The following is a 12,910-nucleotide window of genomic DNA, read 5'->3' on the forward strand; positions in this document are numbered from 1 at the left end:
AGGACAGAATGGAGGTGCCTCTATAAGTAAACATTTTGCTACCATATGATCCAGCCGGCCCACTCCTGGGCCTATAACCTAAGAAGACAGAATTGCAAAGACACAGGCAGGCAAATGTGCATTGCTGCAGCATTACAATAGCCATGACATGGAAGCAACCAAAAAGTCCATCAACAGATGAGTGGGCAAAGAAGAACTGGTACATGTGCAGACGGAATATTAGCCAAGGAAAAAAAGGACACAATGCCATGTGCAGCACCGTAGATGAGTCTAGAGGGAATCACATGACTTGTAGTAAGTCAGAAAAAGAAAGACACATATCATATGATATCACTTATAGGTGTTACATAAAAATTGATACCAGTGAAGATACTTCCACAGAGAAGGGCAATCACAGATTCATTAAACAAACTTATGGTTCACCAATGGAAAGGTGTGAGGATTGGATGCATTAGGATATTGGCGTTAACAGACATATACAAACACAGGCGAAATATATAATCACCAAGACCTACGAAATACCAAGAGAAGACTACTCAACATTCTGTCATAAGGTACGTGGGAAAAGGATCCCAGGAAGAACAGACATATGTATATGTGTAAAAGAACCATATCTTGCACACCTACACCAAGCCAAACATTTTAATCAAACTTGCTGTGATATAAAAATAAAAATTAAATTTAAAGAAAGAACAAGAATAGTGAGACAAACATAAGGGGCTTTCTCCTGGCACATCCCCTTCTAAATTACAACCTAGAACACGACTTCCATTGAGGCTCTGTTGCCCTAGTAACCAGATTCGGTAAGGAGAACTGCTGCCACCTTGTGGCCGTTTCACACAACAGCAGCTTTAATCCCAGTGCTAATGGTCAGTGGATATTCAAAATAATTGCAGGCCTGTAAATGACACCTGCTCTGAAAACAAATCCTGGGGTCGTATATCGACCAAAAATTTCAAAAGACGTCCACATTTCAAAACGACAGTTTCAAGAGACATATTTTATGCACATTTGTGTTCTGCTTCTTTTTCTTTCTTTCTTTTTTTGTTAAAACAACGGGAATGGAAAAAGGCAACCCTCAGAATGGGAGAAAATATTTGCAAACGAATCAGTGGACAAAGCTTTAATCTCCAATATATATAAACAGCTCATGCAGCTTAATATTAAAAAAACAAACAACCCAATACAAAAATGGGTAGAACATCTAAATTGACCTTTCTTCAAAGAAGACATAGAGATGGCCAAGATGCACATGAAAAGCTGCTCAACATCATTAATTATTAGAGAACTGTAAATCCAAACTACAATGAGGTATCACCTCACACCTGTTAGAATGGGCATCATCAGAAAATCTACAAACAACAAATGCTGGGGAGGGTGTGGACAAAAGGAACCCTCTTCCACTATTGGTGGGAATGTAAATTGATACAGTCACTATGGAGAACAGTATGGAGGTCCCTTATAAAACGAAAAATAGAATTACCATATGATCCAGCAATCCCACTTCTGGGCATATACCCAGAGAAAACCATAAATCAAAAAGACAAATTCACCACAATGTTCATTGCAGCACTATTTACAATAGCCAGGTAATGGAAGCAACCTAAATGCCCACAGACAGAGGAATGGATAAAGATGTGGTACATATATAAAATGGAATATTACTCAGCCATAGAAAGGGATGAAACTGGATCATTTGTAGAGACGTCGATGGACCTAGAGACTGTCATACAGAGTGAAGTAAGTCAGAAAGAGAAAAACAAATATTGTATATTAATGCATATATGTGGAACCTAGAGAAATGGTACAGATGAACAGGTTTGCAGGGCAGAAATAGAGACACAGAGGTAGAGAACAAACCTATGGACATCAAGGAGGGGAAGCCATGGGGTGGTGGTGGTGGGATGAGTTGGGAGACTGAGATTGACCTGTATACATGTATATGTATAATATAGATAACTAGTAATAACCTGCTGTATAAAAAATAAATAAAATAAAATTTCCAAAATTTTTAAAAGAAATAAAATTTAAAAATATAAAACAGAAAAATGTTCTTCCCTTCACAAAGATGTAATTATATGAATGAATAATTTCCACGCTTATATCTATAAATACATTAAAGAGGAATAAAATCTACCTTGAACCAAAAAAGAAAAAAAAAAAAGACACCGCCAGTTATACAGAGGAAAATCCTATCAGGGCACTTGCTCCAGTGGTCAACAATTCTGAACATCTGCCATGCAGCCAGCAGCCCCCCGCAAGGAGCGTCCTCATTGCAAAGCTGGGGGACCATGCCGAGGCGTCTGTGAGTAAACGTGAGTTGAGCCCCAGGCCAGCTGCTGCTGAACTGTTCCCACCCTTCCCAGGTAAAACACCTGAATATGTACAAGGACTTGAAAGCCTAGAGGAAGGGCCCTGGAGCCACACCAGCGACAGCACGCAGGCCGACTTGGTGCCTGCAGTCCAGCCAGGATGGTCCTGGCCCCGGGCGCTCTTCTGGAAGCTTTCCATTTCCCTGCCTGAGATACCCCTCCTGTCCTGGCCCCCACTGCCTTTTTCCTTCCTCACCTCTGCCCGGGGAGCAATTCCAGCGATAGGTATGGGTGACACATCCTCTTCTTTAGCAGATGGCAGCCTGGCAACTCCTGCAGAAAGTCCAGCAGAGCCCCACTGACACCGGGCCTCCCACAAAGCTGTGGCCCCTCACTCACTCCCACCAGCACAGCCCCGAGACTGCTGACGGGGCAGAGAATATGGCGTCAGGCACAGCTGCACGGGCTCTTGCTGCCTGGAGCGGTGTTTATATTGACCTCAACCCAGGCACACCTGGGGAGGGCTGGCCAGCAGGGTCAGGCTGCCCAGGTCAGCCAATCCTCACCCCTCAGGGGCTCACATTGCCGAAAATGGACCTCGCTGAACCGACCACGTCCAAGGAACAGGTGTGGGCTCCTGAGAGTCACGATACACAAGGGGCTGTAGCTCCGGCTTGTTTTCTAATCATTTTATCTGGCCCATGAGTGGGAGACAACTTCAAGAAGACCCTCTCCTAATGAGAGGAACTCAGGAGTCAGGGAGAGGAGGGGTGATGGGTGGAGACAGAGGCTTGGTGCCCCGGCTGCAGTGGAAGTCTCTGGAAGACCAGGCAGAGTGAAGCCACACAGAGTGATGCCCAGGGTCACAGACCTGTCAGACTTGCTGTTTGTTAGCTCAAGTCTGCTCTGAGGTGCTCTGTGTCAGCTCTGAGTGACAGGCGATCTGGGGTGCTCTGCAATGAGGGCTATGTGCATGGTTCCTGTGTGCCCAGCCCTGCCGGTGTACCTGCCCAGGGGAGCTCCGTATCCTGGGAAGGGCCTGACTATGAGAGCCCCATGGGCTGCTGGGGAGATGCACAGGTGAGCTCCATAACCTGGGAGTGGCCTGACCATGAGAGCCCGGTGGGCTGCTGGGGACATGCCCAGGTTAGGCCCATATCCTGGGAGGGGCCTGACTACGAGAGCCCCATGGGCTGCTGGGTAGATGCACAGGTGAGCTCCATAACCTGGGAGTGGCCTGACCATGAGAGCCCCGTGGGCTGCTGGGGACATGCCCAGGTTAGGCCCATATCCTGGAAGGGGCCTGACTACGAGAGCCCCATGTGCTGCTGGGTAGTTGCGCTGGTGAACTCCGTAACCTGGGAGTGGCCTGACCACCAGAGCCCCGTGGGTGGCTGGGGACCTGGTAAAGGATGTCAGGACAGTCAGTGAAGCCACCGAGGATATACATCCAGTAGTTCCTAATTCCTACACCCTGCTGGTCATTCTACCATCCACCAGGACATGGTATTCTGTAGTAGAATTCAATGATGCCTTCTTCTGTATTCCATTGGTCCCAGAAAGGCTCTGCTGCCCTAGTAACCAGATTTGGGAATGGAGAAATGCTGCTGCCTTGTGGCCGTTTCACACAACAGCAGCTTTAAACCCAGTGCTAATGGTCACTACATATTCACACTCATTGCAGGCCTGTAAATGACACCTGCCCTCAAAAACAATCCTGGGGTCGAAAATTGACCACAAAATTCAAAAGAGGGCAACCATCCAAGAAGACAATTTCAAGAGGTTAATTGTACTCTCCGTTTTTTTCTGTTTTTCTGTAGCAGAAATTTTAAAAGGCGTGGAAAAATGCTGAACATTAGGAATAATTAAAGATATGCAAATCCAAATTACAAAAACCTATCAGCTCACACCAGTCAGAATGGCCATCAGCAAAAATTCTGCAAACAATAAATGCTGAAGGGGTTTTGGAGAAATGCCTACCCTTGGTTCAACGTGGGACATGAGCCAATAATGTAAAGGTAAATACTGAGCTACCATTCAATCAAGCATACCCACTGCTGGGCCTATCGCCTGAGGGGATGAGAATCAAAAAGACACAGGCTGGGCTTCACTGGTGGCGCAGTGGTTGAGAGTCCGCCTGCCAATGCAGGAGACATGGGTTCATGCCCCGTTTCGGGAAGATCCCACATGCCGCAGAGCGGCTGGTCCCGTGAGCTATGGCTGCTGGGCCTGCGCATCCGGAGCCTGTGCTCTGCAATGGGAGTGTCCACAGCAGTGAGAGGCACACGTACCACGCAAAAATAAAATAAATAAATAAAGACACAGGCTGGCAATCCTGCACTCCAGCAATATTTACCATAGCCAACACTTGGAAGCTACGAAAATGTCCACCGACAGAGGAATGCACAAAGAAACAGTGGTCCATGTACACAATGGAATATGACTCCAATAAAAAATATAAATTCAATTTATAAAACAAACATAAGTAAGGACACATCAGGTTTTGGGGTCACATTCCACTCTAATATATAACCGAGGAACACCACTGTCAGGATGGTCTGTTTCCGTACTTACCAGATTGGGAAAAGCAGAAATGCTGACGCCCTCTGGCCATTACCTGCAACAGCAGCTTTAAAACGTGTGCTGAGGGTCACTTCTTATGCACCAGTACTGGAGGTCTGTAAATGAAACCTGCCCTCCAAATGTCTTGAGGGAGGTAATGGCCAAAATATTTCTAAATGTCACACATACTCCACGAAAACAGTTTGAAGAGGTAAGCTGTACTCACAGTTTGAAGAAAAAAAGGACATGCCAGAAAGCTGAATTTCAAGTGATTATGAGACGCATGCAAATCCAACCACAAAGTGGTATCAGCTCACATTAGTCAGAATAAACATCAGCAAAAAAAAAAATCTACAAACAATAAATGCTGAGGGTGCTGTGGAGAAGTGCATACCGTCAACTTTAAGTGTGACATAACCTGGTAAGAGCCACTAATGAGGACAGAATGGAGGTGCCTCTATAAGGTAAACATTTTGCTACCATATGATCCAGCCGGCCCACTCCTGGGCCTATAACCTAAGAAGACAGAATTGCAAAGACACAGGCAGGCAAATGTGCATTGCTGCAGCATTACAATAGCCATGACATGGAAGCAACCAAAAAGTCCATCAACAGATGAGTGGGCAAAGAAGAACTGGTACATGTGCAGACGGAATATTAGCCAAGGAAAAAAAGGACACAATGCCATGTGCAGCACCGTAGATGAGTCTAGAGGGAATCACATGACTTGTAGTAAGTCAGAAAAAGAAAGACACATATCATATGATATCACTTATAGGTGTTACATAAAAATTGATACCAGTGAAGATACTTCCACAGAGAAGGGCAATCACAGATTCATTAAACAAACTTATGGTTCACCAATGGAAAGGTGTGAGGATTGGATGCATTAGGATATTGGCGTTAACAGACATATACAAACACAGGCGAAATATATAATCACCAAGACCTACGAAATACCAAGAGAAGACTACTCAACATTCTGTCATAAGGTACGTGGGAAAAGGATCCCAGGAAGAACAGACATATGTATATGTGTAAAAGAACCATATCTTGCACACCTACACCAAGCCAAACATTTTAATCAAACTTGCTGTGATATAAAAATAAAAATTAAATTTAAAGAAAGAACAAGAATAGTGAGACAAACATAAGGGGCTTTCTCCTGGCACATACCCTTCTAAATTACAACCTAGAACACGACTTCCATTGAGGCTCTGTTGCCCTAGTAACCAGATTCGGTAAAGGAGAACTGCTGCCACCTTGTGGCCGTTTCACACAACAGCAGCTTTAATCCCAGTGCTAATGGTCAGTGGATATTCAAAATAATTGCAGGCCTGTAAATGACACCTGCTCTGAAAACAAATCCTGGGGTCCTATATCGACCAAAAATTTCAAAAGATGTCCACATTTCAAAACGACAGTTTCAAGAGACATATTTTATGCACATTTGTGTTCTGCTTCTTTCTCTTTCTTTCTTTTTTTGTTAAAACAACGGGAATGGAAAAAGGCCACCCTCAGAATGGGAGAAAATATTTGCAAACGAATCAGTGGACAAAGCTTTAATCTCCAATATATATAAACAGCTCATGCAGCTTAATATTAAAAAAACAAACAACCCAATACAAAAATGGGTAGAACATCTAAATTGACCTTTCTTCAAAGAAGACATAGAGATGGCCAAGATGCACATGAAAAGCTGCTCAACATCATTAATTATTAGGGAACTGTAAATCCAAAGTACAATGAGGTATCACCTCACACCTGTTAGAATGGGCCTCATCAGAAAATCTACAAACAATAAATGCTGGGGAGGGTGTGGACAAAAGGAACCCTCTTCCACTATTGGTGGGAATGTAAATTGATACAGTCACTATGGAGAACAGTATGGAGGTCCCTTAAAAAACGAAAAATAGAATTACCATATGATCCAGCAATCCCACTTCTGGGCGTATACCCAGAGAAAACCATAAATCAAAAAGACACATTCACCACAATGTTCATTGCAGCACTATTTACAATAGCCAGGTAATGGAAGCAACCTAAATGCCCACAGACAGAGGAATGGATAAAGATGTGGTACATATATAAAATGGAATATTACTCAGCCATAGAAAGGGATGAAACTGGATCATTTGTAGAGACGTCGATGGACCTAGAGACTGTCATACAGAGTGAAGTAAGTCAGAAAGAGAAAAACAAATATTGTATATTAATGCATATATGTGGAACCTAGAGAAATGGTACAGATGAACAGGTTTGCAGGGCAGAAATAGAGACACAGAGGTAGAGAACGAACCTATGGACATCAAGGAGGGGAAGCCATGGGGTGGTGGTGGTGGGATGAGTTGGGAGACTGAGATTGACCTGTATACATGTATATGTATAATATAGATAACTAATAATAACCTGCTGTATAAAAAATAAATAAAATAAAATTTCAAAACTTTTTTAAAAGAAATAAATTTTAAAAATATAAAACAGAAAAATGTTCTTCCCTTCACAAAGATGTAATTATATGAATGAATAATTTCCATGCTTCTATCTATAAATACATTAAAGAGGAATAAAATCTACCTTGAACCAAAAAAGAAAAAAAAAAAAAAAAACAGACACCGCCAGTTATACAGAGGAAAATCCTATCAGGGCACTTGCTCCAGTGGTCAACAATTCTGAACATCTGCCATGCAGCCAGCAGCCCCCCGCAAGGAGCGTCCTCATTGCAAAGCTGGGGGACCGTGCCGAGGCGTCTGTGAGTAAACGTGAGTTGAGCCCCAGGCCAGCTGCTGCTGAACTGTTCCCACCCTTCCCAGGTAAAACACCTGAATATGTACAAGGACTTGAAAGCCTAGAGGAAGGGCCCTGGAGCCACACCAGCGACAGCACGCAGGCCGACTTGGTGCCTGCAGTCCAGCCAGGATGGTCCTGGCCCCGGGCGCTCTTCTGGAAGCTTTCCATTTCCCTGCCTGAGATACCCCTCCTGTCCTGGCCCCCACTGCCTTTTTCCTTCCTCACCTCTGCCCGGGGAGCAATTCCAGCGATAGGTATGGGTGACACATCCTCTTGTTTAGCAGATGGCAGCCTGGCAACTCCTGCAGAAAGTCCAGCAGAGCCCCACTGACACCGGGCCTCCCACAAAGCTGTGGCCCCTCACTCACTCCCACCAGCACAGCCCCGAGACTGCTGACGGGGCAGAGAATATGGCGTCAGGCACAGCTGCACGGGCTCTTGCTGCCTGGAGCGGTGTTTATATTGACCTCAACCCAGGCACACCTGGGGAGGGCTGGCCAGCAGGGTCAGGCTGCCCAGGTCAGCCAATCCTCACCCCTCAGGGGCTCACATTGCCGAAAATGGACCTCGCTGAACCGACCACGTCCAAGGAACAGGTGTGGGCTCCTGAGAGTCACGATACACAAGGGGCTGTAGCTCCGGCTTGTTTTCTAATCATTTTATCTGACCCATGAGTGGGAGACAACTTCAAGAAGACCCTCTCCTAATGAGAGGAACTCAGGAGTCAGGGAGAGGAGGGGTGATGGGTGGAGACAGAGGCTTGGTGCCCCGGCTGCAGTGGAAGTCTCTGGAAGACCAGGCAGAGTGAAGCCACACAGAGTGATGCCCAGGGTCACAGACCTGTCAGACTTGCTGTTTGTTAGCTCAAGTCTGCTCTGAGGTGCTCTGTGTCAGCTCTGAGTGACAGGCGATCTGGGGTGCTCTGCAATGAGGGCTATGTGCATGGTTCCTGTGTGCCCAGCCCTGCCGGGGTACCTGCCCAGGGGAGCTCCGTATCCTGGGAAGGGCCTGACTATGAGAGCCCCATGGGCTGCTGGGGAGATGCACAGGTGAGCTCCATAACCTGGGAGTGGCCTGACCATGAGAGCCCGGTGGGCTGCTGGGGACATGCCCAGGTTAGGCCCATATCCTGGGAGGGGCCTGACTACGAGAGCCCCATGGGCTGCTGGGTAGATGCACAGGTGAGCTCCATAACCTGGGAGTGGCCTGACCATGAGAGCCCCGTGGGCTGCTGGGGACATGCCCAGGTTAGGCCCATATCCTGGAAGGGGCCTGACTACGAGAGCCCCATGTGCTGCTGGGTAGTTGCGCAGGTGAACTGCGTAACCTGGGAGTGGCCTGACCACCAGAGCCCCGTGGGTGGCTGGCGACCTGGTAAAGGATGTCAGGACAGTCAGTGAAGCCACCGAGGATATACATCCAGTAGTTCCTAATTCCTACACCCTGCTGGTCATTCTACCATCCACCAGGACATGGTATTCTGTAGTAGAATTCAATGATGCCTTCTTCTGTATTCCATTGGTCCCAGAAAGGCTCTGCTGCCCTAGTAACCAGATTTGGGAATGGAGAAATGCTGCTGCCTTGTGGCCGTTTCACACAACAGCAGCTTTAAACCCAGTGCTAATGGTCACTAAATATTCACACTCATTGCAGGCCTGTAAATGACACCTGCCCTCAAAAACAATCCTGGGGTCGAAAATTGACCACAAAATTCAAAAGAGGGCAACCATCCAAGAAGACCATTTCAAGAGGTTAATTGTACTCTCCGTTTTTTTCTGTTTTTCTGTAGCAGAAATTTTAAAAGGCGTGGAAAAATGCTGAACATTAGGAATAATTAAAGATATGCAAATCCAAATTACAAAAACCTATCAGCTCACACCAGTCAGAATGGCCATCAGCAAAAATTCTGCAAACAATAAATGCTGAAGGGGTTTTGGAGAAATGCCTACCCTTGGTTCAACGTGGGACATGAGCCAATAATGTAAAGGTAAATACTGAGCTACCATTCAATCAAGCATACCCACTGCTGGGCCTATCGCCTGAGGGGATGAGAATCAAAAAGACACAGGCTGGGCTTCACTGGTGGCGCAGTGGTTGAGAGTCCGCCTGCCAATGCAGGAGACATGGGTTCATGCCCCGTTTCGGGAAGATCCCACATGCCGCAGAGCGGCTGGTCCCGTGAGCTATGGCTGCTGGGCCTGCGCATCCGGAGCCTGTGCTCTGCAATGGGAGTGTCCACAGCAGTGAGAGGCACACGTACCACGCAAAAAAAAATAAATAAATAAAGACACAGGCTGGCAATCCTGCACTCCAGCAATATTTACCATAGCCAACACTTGGAAGCTACGAAAATGTCCACCGACAGAGGAATGCACAAAGAAACAGTGGTCCATGTACACAATGGAATATGACTCCAATAAAAAATATAAATTCAATTTATAAAACAAACATAAGTAAGGACACATCAGGTTTTGGGGTCACATTCCACTCTAATATATAACCGAGGAACACCACTGTCAGGATGGTCTGTTTCCGTACTTACCAGATTGGGAAAAGCAGAAATGCTGACGCCCTCTGGCCATTACCTGCAACAGCAGCTTTAAAACGTGTGCTGAGGGTCACTTCTTATGCACCAGTACTGGAGGTCTGTAAATGAAACCTGCCCTCCAAATGTCTTGAGGGAGGTAATGGCCAAAATATTTCTAAATGTCACACATACTCCACGAAAACAGTTTGAAGAGGTAAGCTGTACTCACAGTTTGAAGAAAAAAAGGACATGCCAGAAAGCTGAATTTCAAGTGATTATGAGACGCATGCAAATCCAACCACAAAGTGGTATCAGCTCACATTAGTCAGAATAAACATCAGCAAAAAAAAAAATCTACAAACAATAAATGCTGAGGGTGCTGTGGAGAAGTGCATACTGTCAACTTTAAGTGTGACATAACCTGGTAAGAGCCACTAATGAGGACAGAATGGAGGTGCCTCTATAAGGTAAACATTTTGCTACCATATGATCCAGCCGGCCCACTCCTGGGCCTATAACCTAAGAAGACAGAATTGCAAAGACACAGGCAGGCAAATGTGCATTGCTGCAGCATTACAATAGCCATGACATGGAAGCAACCAAAAAGTCCATCAACAGATGAGTGGGCAAAGAAGAACTGGTACATGTGCAGACGGAATATTAGCCAAGGAAAAAAAGGACACAATGCCATGTGCAGCACCGTAGATGAGTCTAGAGGGAATCACATGACTTGTAGTAAGTCAGAAAAAGAAAGACACATATCATATGATATCACTTATAGGTGTTACATAAAAATTGATACCAGTGAAGATACTTCCACAGAGAAGGGCAATCACAGATTCATTAAACAAACTTATGGTTCACCAATGGAAAGGTGTGAGGATTGGATGCATTAGGATATTGGCGTTAACAGACATATACAAACACAGGCGAAATATATAATCACCAAGACCTACGAAATACCAAGAGAAGACTACTCAACATTCTGTCATAAGGTACGTGGGAAAAGGATCCCAGGAAGAACAGACATATGTATATGTGTAAAAGAACCATATCTTGCACACCTACACCAAGCCAAACATTTTAATCAAACTTGCTGTGATATAAAAATAAAAATTAAATTTAAAGAAAGAACAAGAATAGTGAGACAAACATAAGGGGCTTTCTCCTGGCACATACCCTTCTAAATTACAACCTAGAACACGACTTCCATTGAGGCTCTGTTGCCCTAGTAACCAGATTCGGTAAAGGAGAACTGCTGCCACCTTGTGGCCGTTTCACACAACAGCAGCTTTAATCCCAGTGCTAATGGTCAGTGGATATTCAAAATAATTGCAGGCCTGTAAATGACACCTGCTCTGAAAACAAATCCTGGGGTCCTATATCGACCAAAAATTTCAAAAGATGTCCACATTTCAAAACGACAGTTTCAAGAGACATATTTTATGCACATTTGTGTTCTGCTTCTTTCTCTTTCTTTCTTTTTTTGTTAAAACAACGGGAATGGAAAAAGGCCACCCTCAGAATGGGAGAAAATATTTGCAAACGAATCAGTGGCCAAAGCTTTAATCTCCAATATATATAAACAGCTCATGCAGCTTAATATTAAAAAAACAAACAACCCAATACAAAAATGGGTAGAACATCTAAATTGACCTTTCTTCAAAGAAGACATAGAGATGGCCAAGATGCACATGAAAAGCTGCTCAACATCATTAATTATTAGGGAACTGTAAATCCAAAGTACAATGAGGTATCACCTCACACCTGTTAGAATGGGCCTCATCAGAAAATCTACAAACAATAAATGCTGGGGAGGGTGTGGACAAAAGGAACCCTCTTCCACTATTGGTGGGAATGTAAATTGATACAGTCACTATGGAGAACAGTATGGAGGTCCCTTAAAAAACGAAAAATAGAATTACCATATGATCCAGCAATCCCACTTCTGGGCGTATACCCAGAGAAAACCATAAATCAAAAAGACACATTCACCACAATGTTCATTGCAGCACTATTTACAATAGCCAGGTAATGGAAGCAACCTAAATGCCCACAGACAGAGGAATGGATAAAGATGTGGTACATATATAAAATGGAATATTACTCAGCCATAGAAAGGGATGAAACTGGATCATTTGTAGAGACGTCGATGGACCTAGAGACTGTCATACAGAGTGAAGTAAGTCAGAAAGAGAAAAACAAATATTGTATATTAATGCATATATGTGGAACCTAGAGAAATGGTACAGATGAACAGGTTTGCAGGGCAGAAATAGAGACACAGAGGTAGAGAACGAACCTATGGACATCAAGGAGGGGAAGCCATGGGGTGGTGGTGGTGGGATGAGTTGGGAGACTGAGATTGACCTGTATACATGTATATGTATAATATAGATAACTAATAATAACCTGCTGTATAAAAAATAAATAAAATAAAATTTCATAAATTTTTTAAAGAAATAAAATTTAAAAATATAAAACAGAAAAATGTTCTTCCCTTCACAAAGATGTAATTATATGAATGAATAATTTCCACGCTTATATCTATAAATACTTAAAGAGGAATAAAATCTACCTTGAACCAAAAAAAAAAAAAAAAAAAAACAGACACCGCCAGTTATACAGAGGAAAATCCTATCAGGGCACTTGCTCCAGTGGTCAACAATTCTGAACATCTGCCATGCAGCCAGCAGCCCCCCGCAAGGAGCGTCCTCAT

Source organism: Mesoplodon densirostris, chromosome 1 (assembly GCF_025265405.1).
Source record: "Mesoplodon densirostris isolate mMesDen1 chromosome 1, mMesDen1 primary haplotype, whole genome shotgun sequence".
Classification (NCBI taxonomy): Eukaryota; Metazoa; Chordata; class Mammalia; order Artiodactyla; family Ziphiidae; genus Mesoplodon; species Mesoplodon densirostris.